Source organism: Pinus tabuliformis, chromosome 2_2 (genome assembly GCF_031772625.1).
Source record: "Pinus tabuliformis cultivar Carrire ecotype Pingquan chromosome 2_2, CPIR1, whole genome shotgun sequence".
In the NCBI taxonomy this organism is placed as follows: Eukaryota; Viridiplantae; Streptophyta; class Pinopsida; order Pinales; family Pinaceae; genus Pinus; species Pinus tabuliformis.
This window is the reverse complement of record NC_142300.1, coordinates 1,206,465,813-1,206,476,462: the sequence shown is the minus strand read 5'-3', so window position 1 is coordinate 1,206,476,462 and position 10,650 is coordinate 1,206,465,813. Positions and strand designations below refer to the sequence as shown.

Below are 10,650 nucleotides of genomic sequence, written 5' to 3'. Positions count from 1 at the left end.
AACCCCCTACCAATATAAATCTAATACAACTTCCCAATTAAAAAAACCCCTATTTTCACTAAATATTGTATGTATCCATTTTTTTATTAACATTTTTGATACCCTTTTATATTTATATCCCTAGTATAATGACATGATGTCTCTCTTATGACCCCACATGCATTCTACAATGCACCTTTCTTCTTTTGATATACATTGTAAATGCATATTAGTTCTCCCACAATGCAATTACTTAACCCACACTCAAGCACATGTCACTATGATTTATGGCATTTAATGGTCTAAGGCACACAAATATCAACCATGTTTTAGGAAGATTGATTATGTGCATGTATATAAAATAACATATAAATTGATCTATATGATGATGAAAAATCAATTGATGAATCTTTATGAATAGGTTTGCACCAAATAAGGTGTTCAAGCACAAGTATAGACCCTATAGATGAAATAACACTATCTACAACCAAGTTTGGGGAACCAAATCTCAAATCAAAGGTGTAATCCCAACCTAGACATGCTTAGAAAAAGAGGATGGACAAGTCCCAACACATGCGCTCTTAAGGGAATAACACGAAAGCATGAAATCACCTTTTGATTCACTATCATCTCACCAATGAGATATGGGATATCAATCATAGACTATGTAAAATGAAACAATGGATTGCAGATAACACAGATGCATTAAATCAATGGACTACAACTAGAACAGAAGACAAAATTTTGGCTATAGAGGTGATCTGCTCCATTTGGCTAGCTCAAAACAATGGTGTATTCCAAAATAAACCTCCAAACATCTACAATATTTTCTACATGTTGAAGGCAAGCATTACCTTATCATGCACCTCACTAAAGACAAGGCTTCCTTGCACTATCATACCTTTGAAATACAATTCTAAAATTTCTAGAGGATATTTTGATGGTGCCTCAAGGGAACACAAGACTCAACAACACTAGAGAATGACTCTTAATACCCTCTAGTGAGACATTATCTTTCAAACATAGACTTGGAAGTGCCACCAACAATAGAGCATATCTCATTGTAGTGTGCACACTTCTTGATATTGCTTGGTAGATATGGGCACTCACAAGTGGTTCTAGGTTAGATTTCGGGTGACTCCACATTTATTGATATCTTCCATAAAGCAAGAGTAAGAACTGCATGCGATATTTTTTCCAAATTCCATCCTAATCTCTTACTCATATATACAAGGAGCTTAACAATGAAGCATAATAGCTAGTAGTTCATGTTGTGATAGTTCCACTAGGTTACAGATCGAGAGCACATAGGAGGGTTTCTCCCTTCCATGTACCATAGTCCTATTTTGACTCTACGAATAGAAGTGAAGCTATATATTTAAGCAGCCCCTCCCAAATACATGTATTACCATGGTCTCTTGTTGACTATTTCAGCGTAGGGGGTGTTCTTTCCACTAAATAAACATCCTTTTTAGCAAAAATATGGATGAAATACTTCATGTAATGTACATCTACTATGATAAAAACTCTAGAAAATATGGGACCAATGAAAAGTTACTATTTTACACTTGTACAAGCTAAAAAACCATATGTAGGTACTCCCTCTATAAATAAGATGATTAGGTTGTTTTCTTTGGGAAACAAGAGCCACGTGGTGGCAATGTCACTGCGCTTGTTTTTCTTTACAGGTGTTTTTTTTAGCATTGTACATGGAGATTCAACAAGAGCCACGTGGTGGAAATGCAATGCTTTTTTGTATAAATGTATTTTCTGCATGTAAGTTTGTGACATACAAAAAGTTGTTCTAGATTTTTAATATGAAAGGGGAGAAATTACATGCATAACCATCAACCTATAGTTAACTTTGGAGACCCAAAAAAAATTGCAAAAATTGTGATGTATAGTCAAGAATAATAGCATACAGGCGATCTTATATGTCACACAATGTTATGTTCAAATATATAGCCAAAACCTGAACAACTAGAGCAATAAGCATTGGCTCTGGTTCTTGATGAATTGAATCAGGTGAAAAAAAGAACAACGGATAAAATCGATTGCGAATTCGATGGAGAAAATATTTTTGAATCTGAGAACAACCCACTTTTGATATCAGGTTTAAACATCCTGGTCTAAGTAGTGATTATGTTTTATAATTGGAGCAGGTTCTAAGACCAAGCCTTTCCATCCTCTTAATACACATCATACCCACAGAAATGAAAAATAGGCATTATTCAACTAAAAACTAATTGTTGTGAAAGGACTAAATTTCAACATTGCCAAAGAAACTCAATATTTCAGGTTGATTCAATGTTTCCATTATGGGCATGGTTGTTCAAAGTAATAACTTAGCACCAACAAAACTACTATTTCGAAAACTGCATACAATCATTGAAAATTACATACCAAACTAGATTTACATGGATGAAATCTCATAAAAGAACACAAAAATACAAAATTATTTAAGGGGGTGCCAAAATAATAAATATAGATACCAACAAATAAACTTGTAGCAGTTTCCATTAACTATGTCTCAGGTACCCAATTTTTGGCTCCCAAAAATTCTGAGACCAAACCTTTCCAGCTTCTAAATACATTATAGAATCAATGCATTTTAATTTCATAGAATAAATTAGCTCACCTTTGTAACATGACCACTTAAAAGACTCAAATAACTAATAAGAAGGGATAACGTTCTATGTTATTTTAAGACTTTTCGTCCTTGCATCGAATACACATCATACCCACAGAAATGAAAAATAGGCATTATTCAACTAAAAACTAATTGTTGTGAAAGGACTAAATTTCAACATTGCCAAATAAACTCAATATTTCAGGTTGATTCAATGTTTCCATTATGGGCATGGTTGTTCGGAGTAACAACTTAGCACCAACAAAACTATTATTTCGAAAATTGCATACAATCATTGAAAATTACATACCAAACTAGATTTACATGGATCAAATCTCATAAAAGAACACAAAAACACAAAATTATTTAAGGGGGCGCCAAAAATAATAAATATAGATACCAACCGATAAGCTTGTAGCAGTTTCCATCAACTATGTCTCAGGTACCTAGTTTTTGGCTCCCAAAAATTCTGAGACCAAACCTTTCCAGCTTCTAAATACATTATACTCAATCCAGCCTCAAAGGATCAATGCATTTTAATTTCATAGAATAAATTAGCTCACCTTTGTAACATGACCAGTTAAAAGACTCAAATAATTGATAAGAAGGGATAAAGTTCTATGATATTTTAAGACTTTTCTTCCTTGCATCGAGCTTTTTCTTATCAATGTGCACTCTTGTAGAAGCTAGATCCTTCTTCTTATGAATTGTTGATGCACCAACTCCTATAGCTTTTATTGAAGCGACATTTAAGCTTGGATCTTGAATATTATTCTACTATTTGTTGTGCATGGTAGAAGTGGGGTAGGAGAGGTCACAAGGGTATTTTTTGGGCCTTCATTTGAAGCAGTAGACTCTGAAATTGCCACTTTACTCTTCAATTTTGGCTTCAAAGCGTGAATGTGTGTATAGAGCCTGCAAAATAAACCCATATCAGTATATTTTGTTTGTAACATAAGCACATCCTACCTCTTGTAACATAAGCACATTGTACCCATAAATAAGCTAAATTGATAAGTGGATGAACACATACAAGAAGAATGTGTCACAGTCCAAGGGTTGGATTCCAATCCTTCTTTAGAGTATTGACACATATCTCTCCATTGCTTGCAATATTAGGGTGGAAGATTTTTGTGAAAAAATACCCTGCAGTCCAAGCCAATCATTACTATTGAAAGACACCAAAGTTTATTTCTCAGTTTTTACAAGTCATGCATCCCCCTTATACTTGATGATTTAGATAAGAAGTAAGTAGAAAAACAAAAAGAATGTCCTATAGGAAACTAAACATCTAAAGCAAACATAATATCCATTTAAGAGAATGTAAATTGGATGAAGCGTCATTATAAGGATCAACACTTACCTCTCAGAGGAGAGTTTGGAAAATTAGGAGTTAGAACCAGTTTCATTCGAAAAACACCAAATTCATATGGAGTGCCAGCTGCAGGAAAAAGCATCAATAAATGTAAATATAGCTCATGTTCCAAAAATCTATTAATAACCATGCAAAAAAAATTAATTCAAATGCTTCAGTAAATGCAATATGAAAAAATGATCCCTTTCTCAAGCATAAAACATCCAAAATATGTTACATTGTTCTGGATTATTCTTTTAGAATGTACCTGGTCCTTCAATGTCCACAACTATGATTGAAAAAGTTGTCATCATTCACCACCACTTTTATACCTCTATGAGGTGATTCATTAAGACTCTTCAACTCCTTTGAAATTTCATTTATCACCATCGGTGGGAGGTTCTCGTTTTCAGTCTGTAACACAAGATATATATGTATTTATGTATGAAGATCCACTTCAAAATGGAAAGAATCACAAAAAATTATGCTTGACAAAAACCATATTAACTAATCGTGAGAAACTCAAAAAATAACAATCTACATGCAATTTTCACCATTGTCCAGGATGTTGGGGTTTTACATTCTGTAAATTAAAGACTAATTGGAACTTTGCACCTTTAATTCTAGCATTGAGGAGATGAAAGTAAAAGGGACTTTCTTGCAGTGTTGAAGAAACCAAAATATGCCAAAAATATATGTATTGGTAAAGACAAAACATAAACATTCACAATATGCCAATTACTATTAGCTATTTATGTATAGGAAAATGATAATAGAAAGCACAACAAGGTGGAAAATGATAATAGAAAGCACAACAAGGTCCAGTAAGAGATGAAAGGCCCCAACTATTTACTGATGTAAGGTTTTTACTTTTGAAAGGAAGAGGGACTGCCTTGCAGTAAAAAAAACAAGTTTATGCCAAAAATCTATGCATCAGGAGAAAATGGGATAAAAACATTCATAATAAACCAATTTAGTTGTAGGAAAACCTCTATTAGAGATAATTGAGTATCTATAATCATCTAAAAGACCCCATCATCCATCAGTAGGGTTAGGATTTTTACCATGTCCCACTGATACAATTGCCTGAAATTTAACTCGTAGCAATGGCTAAAAACATCCACTTGCTGATTTGGCAGATGTAACCTCCCTATCTAGCAGGTAAGATGGAATTTCACAACTATCATATACCTTAAAGGCTTGAGAATGAAAAATTCAGTAAGGAATGAGGAAAGAAAAAAGAATAGATAACATAGTCAAGGAATAAAGACCACTGGCCATGACAAGATAAAGGGGCCACATATTCATTCTTGTCTATATTGACCAATTGTATCGGGGTGAAAAATGTGTACAGTAGTAACATAATTCAAAGAATGAGAGTTCAAAGAATATCCCTACAAAACATTTGCAGGTTGGTGGTAGAAAACAGTCAAGGTATGCATATGATGCAATGGTGTAGTTTTAGCAAGAAAAAATAAGAAAAGATATGAGGCTCCAAGAATTGGCAGGAGAAGAAAATATTTCTTCTTCTTTCTCTGGGACCAAGGATTCTTCAATTATTTTGCATGAGAAGTCTACTAGTGACATAGTACATGCAGAATAAAATGGAAATCCTTTATCTGAAGAAAAAGGAAGCTTGTGAATGAATGGCATGCTTTTTGTTCAACCCATGGAAACGACATTAGCGTTTTCTAGTGCTCTATCTCTCCATACAAATAATCAACCTTTTCTAGTGCTCTATCTCTGCGTAAAAATAATTAGCCTTCTCTAGTGCTCTATCTCTACATGAATATAATCAACCTTTTCTAGTGCTCTATCTCCACATGAAAATTTTATACGAATCAAGTTTAAAAAATGCTCAAAAGGGAATAATAAATTCTCAAAATGGCAGCCGAATTGGACTTGAATTCCAATGGTTATACCACTATATCCTCCATGGAAAGGGGGCTTGATGTGAGTGGTTTTGGGTGAATTAGATGAGCATTGTATATCAACGTAGCTTAGAATTTGGTACATATGAGCAAGTTGTAATTGCATTAATGAATGAGATTCAAAGCCAATGGCCATTGCATTATGGCTTTGTACATTGTTGGGAGATGAGAGATGTTATCTTCTTTTCCCCTTAAGTTTCAACCTTGATTAAGTCCTTTTTTAGCATACCAATAGGATAGGAACCATTCTATAGATGTATGATGATGTAAATAACACAAATATATACAACTATATACTATGGAAATTATTTGTCTTCAATTGTTCTTTGTACGACTGAGTTGGATCAAGACTACTTTTAACATTGAAATTTTCATATAAATTACACTTCATGCCTGAGAGCTTTGGTTTTCTCCATATTCAGAAAAAAATAATTCATGTTAGCATGACAGAATTTATGTATCCACTAACTAACATTGCATTTGTAAAGAATCTCCTGTATTTTTTTTAATCTTGTGTTGGTGAAACTCAATATTAAAATTCCCCTTAAACAAATATTCTGGTTTAGCATGGGCATACACACAGGTCTCACTCCCTAGTCTTTACCCAAAAAGAAAGAGGTTGAAGTAAGCTAATGAAAATATTGATTCGATAATGGAAGGCATTGTGTGTACTTAACATGGGCAAGTTGTTTCCTATTTAATCATAGCTTATTATTAATCTATGTCTGCAAAGTCACTATAAAATGGTTGACCAACAGATAACAGAAAGTTCTCAAGTTTGAGTTTGTGAAGCTAAGGGTTCAAAAATTTACTTCATGCTTATTAGACACTCACTCAATGGTTATTACACACCCACATTCTCCTTTAAGTCTGCACTGGCAACTTAGGACATTTATAGGAACATTGTTGTCAATGTCAATGATCACGGTATGAGAGAAGTTTGCAGGGTTAACATAAATATTCATCACAAATGTATATTATTGACATGTAAGCGCAAAGGAGATAGAAGAATTTGCAAACTAAGAAAACATCACTTTATAGGGTGAAAGAAACTATTAACAAATGGATTATGTACTTCCAATTCCATATAAGCGATGGTGGAATTTCGCCAAAAGGTTTCTGCAAATTGTCTTCATATATTTCTTCTTTAGTAAAGTGTCCTTCCTTCCAACAAGAATGTTTGCATTGTGTCATGTCAAATCTGCCTAGGTATTGTCATCAATCACATTTTGAGATACATATTGTTATATTCAACAGAACTAGTTTTAAAAACATATAACACCACAACCCAAACAAGGAGGAGGCCTTGAAATATGCCCAGGTTACAGAAGAAAATAAGTTTAAACAACACTGTTAGGATTTGACAAAGTCTCCAAGGTGTTTTTGTAAAAAAGGGTTTTCAATTATGTCAAGACTGAGGAGAGTCACCACTATGTGATTTAGTTTATTTCTGTTAGAGACTATGCCTCAAGTTTATGGTCCCTAGACCATTTTAGCCTCTCCAAATGATATTTTATTTTCTAAGACTAATAATGCAATAAGAGAGGTAATATCTAGCTAAACTTATTTTTTGTATCTTAGCACATTGCAGATCATACAGTCCCTGTGGATGCAGATGGAGGTACAAAGAAGGTCATGCAAACTGCTAGAGTTAAGGGCTATAATTCCCATCTTGGCTTTCATTCATTGTACATGACTCTGCTATGCTATAGAGAAGTATGAACTTAAAATGTCATATTGATTGTGTGCCTCTCTTTTGAGCAGGTCCATAGACACTTGCAACTTCGTATGGAAGCACAAAGAAAGTTTTTGCAGTCAGTTCTAGAGAAAGTGGGGAAACTCTCACAAGTTAAAACTTGGGGTCAATTGGATTGAAAGTTGCTTGTTCAAAAATTTCTGAGAAGGCCTCAAGACTGAAAAGTGAATGTTTTTAAATCTACAATTTCTAATTTGACTTTCCCTACTTTGACTAAAATATCAGGTCTATTTCCAGAATCTGAAATTTTCGGTCAATAATTCTAGGTTGCAGACTGGTTTGGATATATTTCCCTCACTTCAAATGAGAGTTCAGTGAATATTCCTACAAAAAATGGTCAAGATATGCATATGGAATACAATAGTGCATTTTTTGTAGAAAGAAATGAAAAAATATATGAGGTTGCAAGAATTTTCAGGAGAAGAAAGTAAAGTATTTCTTCTCCTGTTTTAAGGACCAAGGACTCTTTGACCATTTTGAATGAGAAGGCTACTAGTGACATAGTACAAGCATAAGAAAATGAAAATCATTTATCTAGGAAGAAAAGGAAGCATGTGAATGAATGGAGTGCTTGTTCTTCAATCCATGCCAACAACATTAGCCTTTTCTAGTGCTCTGTCTCTGCATAAAAATGGTTAGCCTTTTCTAATGCTCTATCTATGCATGAAAATAGTCAAATTCCTAAGGCAACCAAATTTTATATGAATTAAGATAAAACATGTTCCAACGGGAGTAATAAATTGTCAAACTGGTTGCGAAATTGGACTTGAATTCCAATGGTTATACCATTGTATCCTCCAAGGAATGGGGGCTTGATATGAATGGTTTTGGGTGGAGCATATGAGTCTTTGGCACATATGAGAACACAGTGGTTGCATTCATGAATGAGGATTAGAGCCAATAGCCATTGTATTATGGCTTTATACATTGCTTAGATATGAGAAATCCTTTCGTCTTTTTCCCTTGAGTTTTAACCTTGATCAAGACCTCTGCTAGCGTACCAATAAGATATGTGACATTCTACATTATATAGCGATGATGTAGATAATGCATTTATACAACTACATGCTCTGGAAATTCTTTGGCTCCAATTGTTATTTGTGCCACTAAGTTGGGTCAGTGCCACTTTTGACATTGCAAAGTTCATATAAATTATAATGCATGCCTACGATGTTTTGTTTGGTCCATTTTTCGAGAAACCATTCATGTTATCATGCCAAAATTTATCTATGCACTGACTAATATTGTATTTGTAAAGAAGCTCTTGTATTTTCTTTTAATCTTGTGGCGGTGAAACTCAAGCTTCAAATTCTCTCTGTGTTGGTGAGACTCAAGATTCAAATTTGCGATAAACAAATATTTTGGTTTAGCATAGGCATACACACTAGTCTCTCTCCCCTAGATTTTACCTAAAGAGAAAGAGGTCAAGGTGACATAATGACAATTTTGATTCGATAATGTAAGGCATTATGAGTACTTAACATGGGTGGACTGTTGACTTGGATATTCCTGTTTAATTAAATTATAACTTATTATTAGTCTATGGCTACAGAGTCATTATAAAAAAGGTTGACCAATAAATAAGATGAATTTCTCAAATTTGATTTGGTGAAACATGGGGCTCAAAACCTCACTTCATGCTTATTAAGCACCCATTCCCTATTTATTAGGCACCCACATTCGCGTCTATGTTTGCACCTGCATTTCCAACTTATGTCATTTATGTGAACACTCTTGACAATGCCACCAATCATTGTACAAGAGAAGTGTGCAGGGTTAGTTGCAATACTCATCATGGATGGATATGATTGGCACATAAGAAAAGGAGAAAGGTAGAAGAATATATGCCATTGACAAAAAAAAATAGTTTATATGGCGGAATAAACTATTAACAATTGCATTCTATAGTTCATGTCACATATAAATGATGGTGGAAGCACAAAAATATGAGGGAAAATGTCTTGTAATAAGCAAAAAAATATCACTTGTTGAAAATCACCTGAAAAAGGAGGTCTGATATCTGACTCAAGGTTGGCATTACATTATCTTCTCTAGTGCACTCTTCAACTAATGCTGAAAGATCTGCTTGCATTTCCTTTGTCACCAAAAATATTTGATACACCACTTCCTCCATTTTTTTTGAAATGATAAATGTGCATACTTCTTTGTGGAAGTCAACAGTGATAAACTCACCTCCAAAAAGATACTTATCTAAAGAATCCTGCCAAGAACATATGTCTATCAATACAAAGTTCAAACCAATAATAAATTTAAATTTAAAACCTTAAATAAAATTATAATGTCCCATGGGGATAAATTGTACCGGTCAAAACATCTCAACCATTGTTTCTAGTCATTCTCTTTCAGATCTTGTGGTTTTTTGTGATCCAATATTCAACAGTTTTGCATACCTTGGAATTGTTCAACAAAGGGATAAATTTATCAACAAAGACTTGTAATTTGTTCACCTCCCCACCAAGACCTGTAAAAGGATAATTATGGATTCTTCCTACCATTTTCAAGAGCAAAGAAGTTTGCACATATACAATGCATAAATAGTCAACAAGGTGTTGCAAAGGCAAAAGAAAATTGGTATAGTTATTGTATTCAATAGCAAGTTATTCTTAGTAATGCTCCAAATAGCTAACCAAAAGATGGCCATTTACAACACATATACCTTATGCTACCACATCCACCTATAGATAACATGTTGCTGGGATGGAAGTCCCATTCTCTCTGTTGCACCAACATTTACTGTGTAAAAACAGTTAAGCAATATGTAAAATATTAGGATATGACTACAAGATAACCTTGAAATAGTCAAACATTGTGGATAACAAAAATATTCAATTCATGGAAGACAATATAAAGTAATCAAAATTGTACATAATACACTTTCTAATATAATAATCATTATTGAAAAACATAAAATCAAATTGAAATTTAAGAAAATACACCAATACCAGTAGTGAAGAGAGATCTTCTCTTGAGATGCCAATAA

At 33.7% G+C, this 10,650-nt stretch overlaps 1 pseudogene; it reads right to left on the bottom strand.

Annotated features, from left to right (window-relative positions):
- Positions 1 to 3,385: 3,385 nt before the first annotated feature.
- On the bottom strand, positions 3,386 to 10,165 carry LOC149197821 (ubiquitin-conjugating enzyme E2 22-like; annotated as a pseudogene).
- Positions 10,166 to 10,650: the final 485 nt, after the last annotated feature.